Genomic DNA, 16,753 nt, shown 5'->3' on the forward strand with positions numbered 1-16,753 from the left:
CACACTTACAAATTGATAAAATGGTACATGTTAGATCCTATATTTCTCCCACAATAAGGAAAGAATTGCTAGTGCGAACGGAGATTACTCCTGTGTGGCAGAAATGCTTTCTGCTTCAAGTACCAAGTTAGCCCCAAAGGACAGAACCAGGCATTCAGATATACCTAAAATTAAAAAGCAAGAGGAAAAAAAAATGGGATCAATCCCCTCCACAAAGAAAATCTTCAAAACGGGTTTGTCCAATTTGCTTTTGTGTGTAAACATTTTGAATATACAGCAGGAATGACTTTGAAAAAGGGACACCAAGTGAATCTCAGCTTTAAGAAAACTAGGACACAGTTATCATTTATAGAAACAGGTGCAACTGGTTTTCTTTGGGATTTTTTTTTCTTTAGGATTTTTTTTTCCTCTCAACTCTCTTTATGATACATAAAAGCAGACACCATGTCCAATGAGCCAGGGATCTTTGGACACAGCTGTTGGCAAATTGCTAAATTCCATGAAGATCAAGTTTCCCTCAAATGTCTGTGCACCCTGACTTCTTGGCCCTATTGATATCATTGGCTCCAGCATCTGCATCCACTCCATGGTCACACGGAGGAGTGAGGCTTCACAACATGCATGATTATTCCTCAGTTGGATCTCTGCTGAGTCATTGCAATTGTCAAGCTCTTCTCACCTTTTCCAGCCCTGGTTCTCAACGTTGGCCATACAGAATCACCTGGGAGATTTTTTTTTAATTTTTTTTTTAAAGATTTTATTTATTTATTTGAGAGAGAGAGAATGAGAGAGAGCACATGAGAGGGGGGAGGGCCAGAGGGAGAAGCAGACTCCCTGCCGAGCAGGGAGCCCGATGCGGGACTCGATCCAGGGACTTCAGAATCATGACCTGAGCTGAAGGCAGTCGCTTAACCAACTGAGCCACCCAGGCGCCCATACCTGGGAGATTTTTAAAACCCGAATGCCCAGGCCTGCCCTTCAGTCGACAAAATCAGAATCTCTGGGGCTGAGACCCACAGTGGAGATCACTGTTTTAAAGTAACTCTATAATCCTTTATATGGTATCTGTGAGAGTAATAAAACTACATAAGTTTTCTCCTTAAAAATATATCCTCTGGGGACGCCTGGGTGGCTCAGTTGGTTAAGCGTCTGCCTTCGGCTCAGGTCATGACCCCAGGGTCTTGGGATCGAGTCCCACATCGGGCTCCTTGCTCAGCAGGGAATCTGCTTCTCCCTCTCTCTCCCTCTGCTTGTGCTCTCTCTGTCAAATAAATAAAACCTTTAAAATATATATATATATCCTCTGTTTTCTGTCTTCTCTTGTGCTCTTTCCTTTAAAAATCCCACCAATAATCCTTTGAGAGGCTCATATCCCACTCCCACTTCTCAAAATAATTGGTTGAATTATAAACTAATAATTGGCTTCCAGTAAACATATATTTATTAAGCACCTACTCTTCTAGACCCTGGGGACATATTGGCAAACAAGGCAACTTGCCAGTTCTCCTGGGAGCTCACCTTCTAGAGGAGGTAGACGTACCCCTTTTGGCTGGAACATTCATCCTTCCAGCTGGAAGGAGGGCTGGCTGCCCACGGCTCATAGTTGAGCCCCTCTTGGGGAGCTGCCTCCCCAAGGGCCAGCCCGCAGCCAGTGATTGGTCCCTGAGGAGTAGAGTGCAAAGGCCTGGTTTTCTCGCCTCGATTTGGGGCAACCCAGAGCCATCCAGAGCTCCTCATGGAATTGGCAGAGGCTTCTGGTACCACTGAACCTCAGGGCTCCCTCTGCCCAGGCCTCCTTTCCTTGTCCCCACCCTTGCATGTGTTGTTTCCAATAAATGTCCAGCATGCAAACCCCCATCTTAGACAGTTTTCCAGGGAACTCGCCCGAAGTCTGGGATGGGTATTAGGGCGGCAGTAATGGAGGTGGGTGAGGTGGAGTGGTTGAAGATGTCTGTTGGAGGTAGAGCTACAGATTAAATGTGAGCTATAAGGAAAAGAGGAATCAGGGGTGCTTCCTGGGGTCAGGACCCAAGCAGGTGATGCTGATGCTATTTTCTGATTCTCTGGGGGAGAAACACTGGCCACAGAAATTTGGGCGTGTTCCAAAATAAGGGCTTCCAACTACCCTTTGTAAAATTAGTAAATGCTCCCCTAATAATAGCTATTTGTTTTTCATGTTCTAAGCAGTTTAGGTACATTGGATACCTTAACTCATTAATTTTCACAGCAGCCTTACTGGGTAGGTATTGTTTGCCTGTTCCTAAAAGCCCTCAGATTCCATATCTCACCATTTGCTTCCTCTAACTCCAGTCAATAGGCTGCACTGACTTTCTCCCCTTCTTGGCATGTACCTTACACTCTGTGACCTGAATGACTTCAGGCCCTTTGTATGTGCTGTCTTCCACATGGAACGCTCTCCCCCAACCCCCACCTCCACCCCTCTGGCTGTCACCTTCTTCAGGGATGCCCTCTAAAATCACTTCTTCAAAGTGGCTTCTCTCTTGTCCTCCCAATGTTAATCAGTTGGGTTCTCCTGGACTTAAAGAATCTTAAAATATTTTTTATTGATTAACTCTCTAGTATTCCTTTATTGAATGAGCCTATGATACTGAATATTTCTATTTTATTAATCCTGTAACATTTCTTTGAGGATTCACTACAATTATAATTAAATTATTATTTGTGCAATGAATCTCTTTCCCCATATATTTTAAAATCCATGAAAGCAGGCACTTGCCTTGCTCTGCTCTTGCTCCTAGCACAATGTCTGGTCCATAGTAGCTCTCAAGAAATATTTGTTGGATGAATGATGGAAATATTGAGGCTTAATGAGATTACAGATTTTCCCAAGGTTGTTAGTCAGTTTGTGGTAGAGCTGAGATGTGAACTCAGGTATGTTTGACTCCAAAGGTCAAAACACATCATAATTTGCTGACCTAAGTTGGGTAGGCTGACCCATCTAACTGGTCAGTAATATCTGGATTAAGCCAATATGTACCAGAGCTCAAGAATGCTTCCCCAAGGGACGCCTGGCTGGCTCAGCCAGTAGAGCATGTGACTCTTGATTTCAAGGTCTTGCTTTCTAGCCCCGCATTGGGTGTAGAGATTACCTAAATTAAAAAAAAAAAAATTTAGAAGCAATAAACAAAATGTGGTGGACTTATATAAGAATGCTTCACCAAAACTAGATTAAAACATGAGTTCCTGTAACACCCAGGCTTCACTGGGACCTCTCCCGGAACAGTAGAGAAATAGTAATACTCCCTCCACCCAGGCAATTCTAAAATGGATTCAAGTTGACATGTGTGCTCAACATGATGCTGAAGAATGGGAGTGGGATGGGTTGGGGCAGGGGGAGAGGAAGCTATGAAAATGAATAGTTGGCTAGAATCCTCGAAAAATGAGATGGGATTGTTCTAATAGAGAAAATCATTCCTAATTGACAAAATAGTCAATGGAAAACCTCTTTTATTTCAACTGTCACAATAAATCTTTTTAAAATAGGTTAGTCCATGGGGTGCCTGGGTGGCTCAGTCAGTTAAGTATCTGCCTTTGGTTCTCAGGTCATAATCCCCGTGTTGGGCTCCATGTTCAGCGGGGAGTCTGCTTCTTCCTCTGCCCCTCCCCCGCTCATGCTCCCTCTCTCTCGCTCTCGCTCTCTCCCTCTCTCAAATAAATAAATGAAACCTTAAAAAAATAAAATAAAATGGGTTAGTCCATTTTCCTGCAAAAATAAATACTATTTGCTAAATAAAATCTAATTTTTAGTAATGATAGAATCTCATGGGGACCCAAGGTGACAGCTCTGATGATCTAGTGGAGTTGGAGAAAGTCAGGTACACAGCAGAGAACACCCTGGGCCTGTGAGCTCAGAACAAGTTCTTCCTTTTCCTAAAGCTCAGCTGGTGAGCGGGAGCAGGGTGATTAATCCATGTGGACCTGTGTGTCTTCATCTGAAAAATGATGATAATGGATTTAATTTAGGTAATCTCTACACCCAATGTGGGGCTCGAACGCACGACCTTAAGATCAAGAGTCACATGTTCTACTGGCTGAGCCAGCCAGGCGCCCCTTGGGGAAGCATTCTTGAGCTCTGGTACATATTGGCTTAATCCAGATATTATTTTCTAAGGAATTTTGCTCACTGATTTCATGATCCACTAATGGATTGCAAGGGCAGTTTGAAAACCCCCACCCTTGCCCCAGATTTGTGATTCTCAACAAAGAACTGGCTGAGTATGGATAAACCTTTAAAATGCACAGGGATTTATTTGTTTTGAAAACTAAATGTCATATTAGCTTTGTCATTTGACTCATTCTTCAAAAAGCTCAGTGAAAACCCCCACTTTCTCATTAAGAGAGAATTCTAGAGTGGTGGTCATTCTGGTTGATTGAGGTTAATTTAAAACTCCCCCTACCTTTAGGTACCATAAGATTTACATCAAGAGCAATGAGGGATGGGCACTCAGTAGTACATAATCAAGCCAAAGGCATGGGCAATGAAGAAAATGCAGAGGGGAATGAGGAATGAATCCTTTCCTCAGCTCTGGGTCACTTATTCTGTCACTTAAAAGAGTTGAAGTGGTGGTTGCCATGGTTCCTTCCAGTTGAAAATTTCTATGAGTAAATTGTTGTGCCTATAACCCTTAGGTCTGAAATCCCTGAGACCTGGCATTGTAAAAGGGTCTGGAACCTCATGGGTGTCAGCGGAGGAAGGTGAGAATGTTCTGCTCATCCAGGAGCAGGAGGTGAGACCTCCTGACCTCTTTACACCCACCCTGGATAGGTTGGTGTGTCAGTGCAGGGTTACTAGAAATGTGGGTGGCTCAAGGACTTTGCTGAACCACAAAAAGACAGCAGAGACCTTGCCTTTGAGACCTTCAAGCAAGTGTATGATATGAAAATCTGCTAGCTCATTTTCCTTGTATCTTGGGGGCCTAAACAAGCTTCAGTGTGCTGGGGTTGAAAACCAAGATCCCCATCCCAGTTCACACCACAGAATGTCAACTGTGCCCAGCACCTCCTGGAACCTGGAAAGGCATGGCTACCCTTATGGATTGGAAAATTAAGACTCACACAAAAGGATGAGGACTAGCTTATCCTCGAGTTAGGGACAAGAATCGGGTCCCTTGGCTCCCAGTCCAATCCTCGGGTACTTACTCTTTGTGCCTGAATGGAAGGAAACTCTCAGGAATGAAAACAGTATTTTACCATCAAGCACTTCATGAGCACCTATGATGTGCCAGGCCCTGCTCCAAGAGCTTCACATGCATTAATTTAATCTCAAAATATAAACCCTATGAAACTGGTACCATTTTTATCCCTGTTTCCAAGCTAAGTAGACTCAGGGTGGTAGATGGGGTGTTTTCACTTCCTCTAGGCCCAGGGGTCCTTTCAAAGTCCAAATTAGGGAGCAATGGAGTTAACTGTGTATTATTGAACAAAACCAAGATGGCCTTTGCCTGGACTCCTCTGAGTCATGGATAAATACGTTAGAGAAGGAAATGAATTCAATTGAGCTAATTCAAATTTCATGCCATTTAATTTTAATAGGAAGAATATTAGCCCATAAATAACACTTTTAAATAGCTGGAATATGACTACGTACAATTCAATGTTGGACTGAAGATATTATTTCAACATCATTTAATCAGATTCGTCTCAGGGAAATGAAGGAGACATTTTTAGTGGTCACAGAGGTAGTTGACTGAAATTCTAATAAATCTGAGAATGGATGAATAAAGCATTGTCCCATGACTGAAGACCAGAGCTTAAGCACCTCTGAAGCATCTGGGGGCTTAGCCCAAGACAGATATGTGACCCCTTCTCTTTGCCATGCTTAATGTTCCCAGGAGTCAAGCGGAGTATGTATGATGCTGATCACAGCAGGTTACTCTGCTATAATTGCTGCCCACTCTTCTTTCTCCCTCACTGCTGTGAGCCCTGTGAGGCGAGTCATGTCCTCGGGGGTCTTCTATCAGTAGCCTCTAGCCCAATGCTTTTGAATTAATTATTTTTTAGAAGACTTTATTTATTTATTTATTTATTTATTTATTTATTTATTTATTTTAGAGCGAGGAGGGGGATGGGCAGGGGGAGAGAATCTGAAGCAGACTCTGTGCTGAGCATGGAGCCCAATGCGCGGTTCGATCCCCCCAGCTGTGAGATCATGACCTGAGCGAAAAACAAGACGTGGATGCTCAACCAACTGAGCCACCCAGGAGCCCCTGAATGAATTATAAATGCTGATGGCCAGGGCTGACCAGTGCAGACACTGACCTCTTCCCTCAGATACATTCCTCTATCTTAAAAGACTTCAGTGGCCTATGGGTCCACCCAGACCTCACCCTGCTCACCCAGCAACAATCATAAAATAAATCCACTATCTGCATTTCCAACTTCCGCCAATCCTATAGCAGCATTTCCAAATAAAGTCTGAGAATGTTCAAGAACATTCCAAGGGGGATAAATAAAGGTTTCCCTGCGAAGAAAGTTTGTAGAGCTCTCGGTTAAACTCAAAGAAATGTTTCTTTATGGAGTATTTCTTACAGCCTTTAATATGCCACCAAGTGCTAGGATATTCCTAGAAGGACACGCAGCATTCAGCTTTTCTGTCTTAGTTTGGGTTTCTCCAGAAGCAGACCCTGAGACAAAGATTTAGTATAAATAATTTATTTTGGATATATTCCCAGGAAACACGTAGGGGTGGAGAAGTGAGACAGGAAAGAGAAAACAGGCAGCAAGCAGGCCTTTTAAAGCACATTACTATCATGGGCTGAATGTCCGTATCCCCTCAAAATTCATAATTTGAAGTCCCAGCCCCCCAGTGTGTCTGAATCTGGAGACAGAGACTTCATAGTGTAATTAAGGCTAAATGAGTTCATAAGGGTGGGGTCCTGGTCTGATAGGATTAGTGTCCTTGTAAGAAGAGACACAGAGAGCTTGCTCGCTCTTTCCACTTGCATAATATGCCCCAGAGAAAGGCCATGTGAGGACTTAGTGAGAAGGCAGCCATCTGTAAGCCAGAAAGAGGATTCTCATCAGAACCCAAACTCCGTAGGAACCTTAAACCTGGATTTCCAGCCTCCAGAACTGTGAGAAAATAAACTTCTGTTTCAGCCACCCAGGCTGTGGCATTTCGTTATGGAAGCCCCAGCTGACTAAGGCATTCCCACTGTGAGTAACTGGAGCATAGGCCCTCCAAGAGTCAGAGTAAAACATGCACCACAGACATGGTTAAACTACAAGGAAACAAGCCGCGGAGCTTGACTTTGAAATCTCCAAACAAGAATGCGACCCAGAGCAAACTCTCTGTGCTGGAGTGCCTGGCATAACTGAAACTGAGTGAGCAACGCAACCACAGCCATTTACCCACCATCCCAGCTGTGGTGGCTTCTTCAGTCTGAGGAGATTATGGCGACTCAGTTACCTGAGACCCAGGGAGGAGGGAGCTGGGGTACGTATATCCCAGTTCCCATCAGTCATCTGCAGATGGTTGCTCCAAGGGCATACACTTCCTGAAGGACACTTCCCATCTGCAGGGCAGGTGGCAAGTTGCAGTGTCTAATGACCCATCTGCACTTCCCATCTGCAGTGCAGGTGGCAAGTTGGGCTCTAGACCAGAGAAAGTACTCAGGTAAGAGATGTAGGTGCTGCTTGCTGGGAGTTGGCTAGCGTGCCCTGAGAGGCAAGGGAACATGTCCGGGCATCAACAGCACTTGGTATACTTTCCAAGCATGTACTAGCATCTTGTGGAATAGTTAGGTTCCTTGATAACTTTTGGAAAGCTCTGCTCTAGACCAATTTCAAACCCTCTGGAAAAACTTGACTTCCAATCAGAATTTATCCATCTGCTCATACTCATCAGTATTAGCCTGCATGAGCTGTCATAACAAAGAACCCCAGGCTGGTAGCTGAAACAACAGAAGTTTATTTTCTCATCGTTCTGGAGGCTCGAAGTCTGAGATCAAGGTGTCAGCGGGGCTGATTCCTTCTGAGACCTCTCTCCTTGGCTAGTAGATGGCTATCTTCACTTGGTCTTCCCTTTTTCTGTGTGTATCTGTGTGCTAATCTTCTCTTATAAGGAGCCCAGTGGGTGAGGCCCACCCTCATGACCTCACTTTAACTTAATCATCTCTTTAAAGACCCTGTCTCCAAATACAGTCACGTTCTGAAGTATGGGCAACATACGAATTTTGGAGGGACACAATCCAGCCGATAGCACCATCTTTCCCCCTCTGGCATCAAGGAAAGCCACTTGAAAAAGACAAAGGGCTCTGAAGACAGCAGGACTTACCTCAAACCTGATCCCATAGATGGGCATGTCTGAAAGAACACATCACTTTGACGGGGCATTCTTCAGTCAGCTGAGGCCCACCCAACATGGCCAGGGAGAGGCTCGCTTGGTCATTAGACACTTAGTGTCCCAAATACATTGGGAAGACCTGCCCCGCAGTGAGATATAGGATCTCAGTCCAATCTTGCAACATCCAAGTCTCCTAACTTCCCCTCCCAATTCCATGATCCATTCATGGGAAATAAGGCCCTCCCACACACCAGGCCACGTTCTAGGCATGGGAGAAACGACAAGGAACGAAATGGAGGAGGTAGTATTGTGGGGAGGACGCAGATAAACAAGAAGGAAAGAAAGACAACACCGAGCTATCAGCAGTGATCAGCTCAAAGGAGAGAAATAAAGCAGGAGGAGGACCACTGCATGTGTGCTGGGGACACACAGTGTGGATGGGTGGCAGAGGGCTCACTGAAATGTGACATCTGAGGGAAGACCTAAGGGAGGCCGGGGCCGGTCATGTGGCATCGGGGAAGAGCCTGGTGCTGGCAGGAAGGATGGCTGCTAGGAGGGCTGGATGGTTAGGGACAGCATGAAGACGTGACTTCATTCTGGGTGAGCAGGGGCCCCATCGAGGGCTTTGGTTAGGAGAAACATGACCTCACGGAGGTGCATTAAGAACAGGCTGAATGAGTGAGAGCACGGGTAAGAAACCAGCTGGGAAGCCCTTGGCATAATCCAGGTGAGGGATGACAGTCATTTGGATCAAGGTGACAGCAGTGGAAGGAGGAGGAGGTGAGAAGTGGTATTTTTTCTCCCTTTTTTACAGTTTTTATTTAACCGTTTAAGTAGTTGATTCATTGTTTGAATTCATCTCTTGCAACATTTCTCTTTGTCTTTTTAAAAATAGACCATTTTTAGAGCAGTTTTAGGTTCACAGCAAAATTGAGCAGAAAGTTCCCATCTACGCCCTCTCCCCACATGCACACAGCCTCCTCATTATCAACATCCCTCACCACAGTGGTGCATTTGTTACCATCTATGAACCTGCATTGACACGTCATTATCACCTAAGGTCCATAATATACATTAGAGTTCACTCTTGGTGTTGTACATTCTATGGGCTTGGACAAATGTATAATGGCATGTGTCCCCCTTTGCAGTGTCATGCAGAGTAGTTTCACTGCCCTAAAAATCCTCTGGGCTCCACCTAATTCATCCCTCCCTCCCCCGAGCCCCCGGCAACTGCTGATCTTTCTATTGTCTCCATAATTTTCCCTTTTCCTGAATGTCATATTGTTGCATGTAGCCTTTTCACACTGGTTTCTTTCACTTAGTGATGTGCATTTAAATTTCCCCCATGTCTTTTTGTGGCTTGGGAGCTTTCTTTTTAGAGCTGAATAATATTCCAGTGTCTGGGTGTACGCAGTTTACTTATCCCTTTACCTACTAAAGGACATCTTGCTTACCTCGGAGTTTTGACACGTAAGGATTCTGGATTTATTCTGAAGGGAGGATCAACAGGATTTCCTGACAGATTGGGGGGTTTGTGGGCGAAGACTCCAAGGAGGCTGCGCAGGTGTTTGGCCAGTGCAGTTGAAAGAACGGGAATCACCTGGATCCCCAATCACGCAGGGGACAGGGAGATGACACACAGCCAATGGCCACAGCAGGGATCACAACTCTTGTGTCCAGACCCTTAGCTTTGTGCCAGGCTGAGATAAGCGTACTGTGTGCTTTATCCCGTGTCACACAGCAGCGCTAGGAGGTAGATGCTGTTAACATTCTCATTTTACAAATAGATGAGTGGTTTATTTGTTCAAGGTCACGCAGGTCTGCGCATACTTGGCTCCTGAGACAGTAAATATTTATTATATGATAGCTGGCACTTTAATGGGAGTGCATCAGTCTAGTTAATGTAAATTTCCCCAAACCAGGGTAAATTCACAGACTAATTAATGTCACTATGGAAGCCTTCGTGGGAGGCAGCCAGCTGACCATTTCCCTGATGACAACATAGAACATCCTGCCAGGGATTGAGTCTTCTAATTCCCATAAAGTGAAGAGCTCATGACACAGGGTGGATGTTCCATAAACGGGGGTTATGAGTTTGGAGAGGTAAAGAATGTTCCTGAGGGCCGAAGAGAAAACTGTATATAATTGGAACCTTTACCTGTACATTTTCCCCACAGATGTGACAGAAAGTATTAAATCTCTTCTAGGATTCCTTTGAGTAGATACAAAATCATCAGTGGTTCTCAAGAGCCATCCTCCGACCAATCTGGGCTGTGACATTTCCACCCATCTGGAAAATGGGTGTTCTGCGAAGAAAAGTCAGAACGATGCAGGGAGTTTTCATTAAACCAGATAGTATTTTATTTAAAGCACTCTCCTATTGTTTGAGACACATCTTTGTGTATGTGTGTGTGTGTATGTGTGCTAAAAATGTCCTTTTAATATAAAATAATAATAAAGGCAATTAGAAGTTTGCTTGCTTAAATGAACTTCTTTGGCAAAATAAAAGTTTGGAAACCACATGTCAGTCTCTCCATTCTGTTGTTGTTGCTGCCGCTCGTGAAATTTACCAAGCCAAGGAATCCAAATTTCTGGATACCACTGATCTTACATAATCGATATAAACTCAGCTGACTGCAAAGCAGTCAGAAATGTGAGCCTCCAACATAGAACGATCAAGAGTTTAGGACAAGTCAATTTCGTTGCCAGGCAAAGCACGCATTAATTACCCACCACACGTTACCCTGAGCTAGGTAGGCATCATGCAGAGACGCCAACTCGGAACTAATAATTCTCCTTCACTGTTACCGAGACCACTGCCCAAACTCCTCTACTCACACAGTGTCACACCTGTGTACACACCTTGCAGAAGTTTGGCTGTAAATTTAGCATCCGCAACCTGTTTGCGTTGCTGAAAGAATCAAATGGAGGGGAAGATACAGTATGTTCTACACAAGCCGAGGGATGTGGTTATTCCTTCTTCTCTCCCTGTCCCTTCTCCCATTTCATTCACCAGCACGTTAAGCCAGCATTTCAAGAGCCACAGGTTGGGGGACATGCCAAACAATCATGTTTTGGCTAAAATGTATTGATTATAATTGGTTGCCTGGGCCTCCCGACATAGTAAAAGAAAAATTGGAAGCAAAGTAGCACATCGGCAAAATACACTGTTTTCCTACTTCTAGCTACCCGAGGAGTGTCCTTCCATTTCCTCTTTTAAAGAAAGAAGGCACATCCAGTAGGAGCGTGCCAGATTTTTAAAACCACATTAGAAGAAAGGGCTGTATCTTTGCTCACAGTACACATTTCCTCCAAACCTCACAGGGAAGTCCATCAGACACAATGAAATGTAGGTCACAAGAAAAGAGAGAGACTGAGAACACATGATTCATGATGCATCAAGTGATAGGTCCCCTAGGAATGCTTCTTTGCAAAGAAAGTGCATCTTGTCAAGCGGGCCTGCAAAGACATCTAACTCTTCATCTCAAATACAAAGCATTTAGGTTGTGTGAACAGTGCTCGCTCCTTAGTGATTCAAAAAATCAATACCAGGCCTGATCACTCCATTTCTCTCCTTGAGTTCTTGTGCAAACACGGCCAGAGTGTCAAGGCCCAAGAAGATAACTTTCCAGGACCTCTGCCCAGTGGAGCATGACCCCATTGAGTCATCGGCGTGTGACTCTTCCCCACTATGATGCCCAACTTGGTGAGCCTTGTTACAGGGCTGGAGGAGAACACTCTCTCTCCTGTTTACAACCTGAATGGAGTGCCAGGTGAACATTTCCTCTTTGTACCCAAACAGTAGTGGCCTAAACCTCTACTGGCTTGATTGTTAAAATTTAGATGCCCTTAAAGCGTGATCTAGTGATGTGACGAGTCCCCAGAGACGTGTCTCAAGCTCAGCCTCCCTCTCATCACATGTCCATCTACCTCAGGAGGAAATGCTGGCCCTGCCCATCAGGGGTGGCCGTGGCACGGACAGAGTCCCCGGCTCCTGCCCCTCCATGCTTCTGATGTCCCGGCTGAGAGAAGGTCTCAGGAGTCTACCAAGACGTGCAGACTTGGCTCCTCCCCACCCCGTGGCCAACACCAGTGCCCATGTTACTAAGTGAAAGAAGTTAGTTCAGGAAGGCTCCATATGGTATGGTTCCAGCTACATGACATTCTGGAAAAGGCAAACCACAGAGAGTGTAAAAACGTCAGTGGTGGACTGGGGTTGGCGGAAGTGGGAGGGAGGAACGGGTGCAGCAAAGGGCATTTTCAGGGCAGTGAAACCGCTCCATGTGATACTATGATGATGGAGACACGCCATTATGAATTTGCTAAAATCCACAGAATGTATAACACTAATGGAAACAACAGACTTCAGTTAATCATAGTGTGTATCAATAAAAAAACACTCTAAATTTATTCCGGAGGTAAGAAGTCAAAAGTGGGTCCCTAGAACTATGTTCCTTCTAGAGGCTCCAGAGAGGATCCATTCCATTGTTCCTTCCAGCTCCCAGATGCTGTCTGTACCCTTTGGATCCCGGGCCCCTTCCTCGGTCTTCAAAAAAAGATCCTTCTAAAGGAACTGTGTGGGGCGCCTGGGTGGCTCAGTGGGTTAAGTGTCGGACACTTGATCTCAGCTCAGATCTTGATCTCAGGGTCGTGAGTTCAAGCCCTGTGTTGGGCTCCACACTGGGCGTGGCGCCTACTTAAAAAAAAAAAAGGACCTTTGTGATTATATTTAGGGCTCACCTGGATAATCCAGAGTAATCTGCCCATCTGGAGACGCTTAATCACTTGCACATTACAAAATCCCTTTTGCCATATAAGGTAATACTCACAGGTTCCAGGGGCCAGGACATGGCTATCTTTGGGGGCTGCCGTTCAGTTCCCAGGGGGGACAGCGAGGCAGCAGGGGCACTGCAGGGAAGGTCAGTGCAAGAGGTGGAGGGCCGATGGGCATCTGGGAGTGAACAGCAACTGCCCCTCCCTGGCCACTTACATCAGTAAGACACAGAGACCAGACTAACCAGTGGCTCAAAATCCAAAGAACATTTAAAACTATTTCTCCATACAACAAAAAATGAGAATAAAATATTTCTGAAAGTAATTCCTCAAGTTACTCTGGGGGAAAAAAATCTCCGAAAAATTCATTAAAAATGTATATTAACAAAAAAAAGCTCACAGTGACTCTCCCTGGAATTGAAAGTACAGGCAATTTTACTTTTTAATTTTAATTGCAGGCAGCAAAATTTCTGTAATGAATATGTATTATTTTATAATCAGAAAAAGACTTCTATTTTTTTTTAAAGATTTTATTTATTTATTTGAGAGAGAGAGAGAGCACACGAAAGGGGGGAGGATCAGAGGGAGAAGCAGACTCCCTGCCGAGCAGGGAGCCCGATGCGGGACTCGATCCAGGGACTCCAGGATCATGACCTGAGCCGAAGGCAGTCGCTTAACCAACTGAGCCACCCAGGCGCCCAGACTTCTATTTTTTTTAATTCATACAATTTTAAAAACACAAAAATAGGGGCGCCTGGGTGGCTGAGTCGTTAAGCGTCTGTCTTCGGCTCAGGTCGTGATCTCAGGGTCCTGGGATCGAGTCACACATCGGGCTCCCTGCTTGGCAGAGAGTATGCATCTCCCTCTCCCTCTGCTTGTGCTCTGTCTCTCTCTCTCTCTCAAAATGAATAAATAAAATCTTTTAAAAAAATAAATAAATAATAAAAAATAAAAACACAAAGATATGCTCAGAAATGAGGTGATGTTAGCACTGACAACAGAATTCTTCTTTCTCACACAGAATCTCAGACTGAATATTGTTTTTATGTGATGTGTCCTTCCTTTCTTTATCTCCTTGATATTCCCACGAACTATGTCCCTCCGCTATTAAAATGGGAAGTTTAGAGGGTTTTATAAAGGGGAAAGGAGGGGTGTGTTATGATTTTTCATAGACCCCTCACTGTCCTTAAATAGCAGTCAGGGTTTGTTTAAATAGAGAATTAATTATTAAAATATACTTTGACCCAGCCTTAGGAACATACCTAGTAGAAATGCATACATATGTGCATTAAATGACATGTACAAGGATGTTCATCATGGTTTTCTTCACAATTGCCAAAGCCAGACAGCAACACAATGCGACCAGTAGGAGATTAAAAAACTGTGGCACATTATATGATAAATACTACGCAGCAAGGGAAAAAGAATCAACTCCTAATCCACGCAACAAAACAATAAATCTCACAGAAATAATGTTGAGTGAAAGAAATCAGACACAACAGTATACATACTGTATGATTCCATTTTTGGAGAGTTCATAAACAGGCAAATCCAGTCTATGGTGTTAGAATTGAGAATAGTGGTTTCCTTTTCCTAGTGGAGATAATAACTGAGGTGAGGACAAAAGGACAGCTTTGGGGCACTGGTAATGTTCTACTTCTCAGGATCATTGGAGATGACATTGGTATATTCATTTGGCATCCCTGCATCAAACTGTACATTTGTGAAATATGCGGTTCCTACATGTAGGTTATACTGCAAAAAAATTTACTATAAGTTAGAGAAATAAATAAAAATTAAACTTTAATTTGGAATCCTGTTTTATTCTCAGCTGCGATATAACCCTTGGCTAGGCAGAATGAAGCACGGCTCATCTGGTTCCGATTAGCGCAGCAGTTAAATATATAGAAATTGACTCACAGTCGTTAACACAGGCAGCAAAGAAGCTGACCAGTAACATTTCAACATAGACACCATGTACTCCATACGGGACTGGCTCCGTTTATGACTTGCTCCAGCCAGTAATCTGGGACATCCCCACAATCTATAAACTCAATCACAAGGAAGGGCCAGGAAATGTGGGTACAGGGTCGAAGTTAGCAAAGATGTGTGCATTTAAGATGGGCACAGAGCCTTTCTCAGACAAAAGAGTCATTGCTAGTATAGGTTGTGAAAATGCCAGGCTGTGCTTAAGGTTTACAATTTCTTGCCAAAGCTATATATATATATATATATAAAGCTATATATATATATATATATATATAAAGCAACAAAAAGATAAAGGATGAAAAGACAATAAACGTCACCTGCATCTGCTCCAGTGTCCTGTGATGAGTGGTGGAGGAACTGAGAAGGTGGTCTTGCAGACACCACTCCAGGCTCTTCCCCAAACATGCCAGGAACAGTATCCATTTGGAATTAAGTTCGTTTGAATTGGATTTCTGCCCCCTTGGCAACAAAAGTCCTAACAAATGTACAAATAAACATAGAATTTGGAGTAAAGTCTAGATTCTTTTTTGTTGTTGTTGTTGTTATAAGTAATCACTCGAGGGGAAGGCATAACGGAGTAGAACTGTGAACGCATAGTTGACCTTGGCAAACTGGGGGAGCTGGTGCCCACCTGCCGCAGCCCCTCGGCGCTGCCATTTGGCCGTACCCAGCCAAGAGTGGAAGTTCCCTCAGTTTCTTCCTCTAACTCAAGATTTCACTGCAAGAAAACACATCCACTTCATTACCTTTTCTCTTCCCAACGCTTGCTTCTCTTTTTTCCCCCTTCTTTCCCAAGCACATTAAAGAGGGAGTACGTTCCACTAGTGTTGGCTCCGGAGGGCAGGGCCTGTCTCAGTGTCATTGACTAGAGAAGTGTCTGGCTAGCACCGCACATTCGCCTGCCCTGAGCTGCAGTGCCCATGTGAGCCCCCTAAATTTTGGCAGGTAGTTTGAACTGTACCGTGCTAAAACTGCTATGTATATGCTCAAACAACTATTTTTCAACAGTTCATTCTAAAAATGCTTTGATTCATCACAGAGAAATTGACAGGAACATATATGTTGCTTCATTACAGCATTTGCTGCCTGGTATTATTGCTCCTTTTTATGCATCTGTGACCACCACACATACATGCCTGTGAGTAGAAAGGTCACATCTTACTGAATATGCGCTCCTAGCAATTAGTATGGTTCTTGGCAGGTACGGGTGTCTGATGCCTCCCCACTGGGTACGAGCGGTTCTTGAAACTCCATTGAACCTTGCTTTTCAAAATGTAGTCCATGGACCAGGAGCAGCAGGATCTCTAGGACAGAGGCTTGCAAATGCAGACTCTGGGCCCCACCCCAGAACTACTGATCTGTAGTGCAGGGAGAGGCAGGATGATCTTGCAGAGGCAGGAGCTCATGGATAGGAGAAAGGGAGGAAAAGGGACAAGAGGAAGTTAAGGGTAGGTGAATCTGCAGGTCTGGGGTGAGAAATGACAGTGATCACCAGGGGGAGGCAGGATGACCAGAGGATGATGATGGGGTAGAAAGGGTCCCACGTTCTGCAGACCATCTCTATTTATGCAGGACCCTTTCTGTGAGTGTGGAGAAAGGCAGTCAGGAAACCTTCACTGCTGAAAAGAAAAACCACAATATCATGCCTTTTCTCCCATCTTTAAGCTGGGAGATCATTTTTTTTTT

This window comes from Mirounga leonina, unplaced genomic scaffold (assembly GCF_011800145.1).
Source record: "Mirounga leonina isolate KUSES-001 unplaced genomic scaffold, KU_Mleo_1.0 Mir_127, whole genome shotgun sequence".
In the NCBI taxonomy this organism is placed as follows: domain Eukaryota; kingdom Metazoa; phylum Chordata; class Mammalia; order Carnivora; family Phocidae; genus Mirounga; species Mirounga leonina.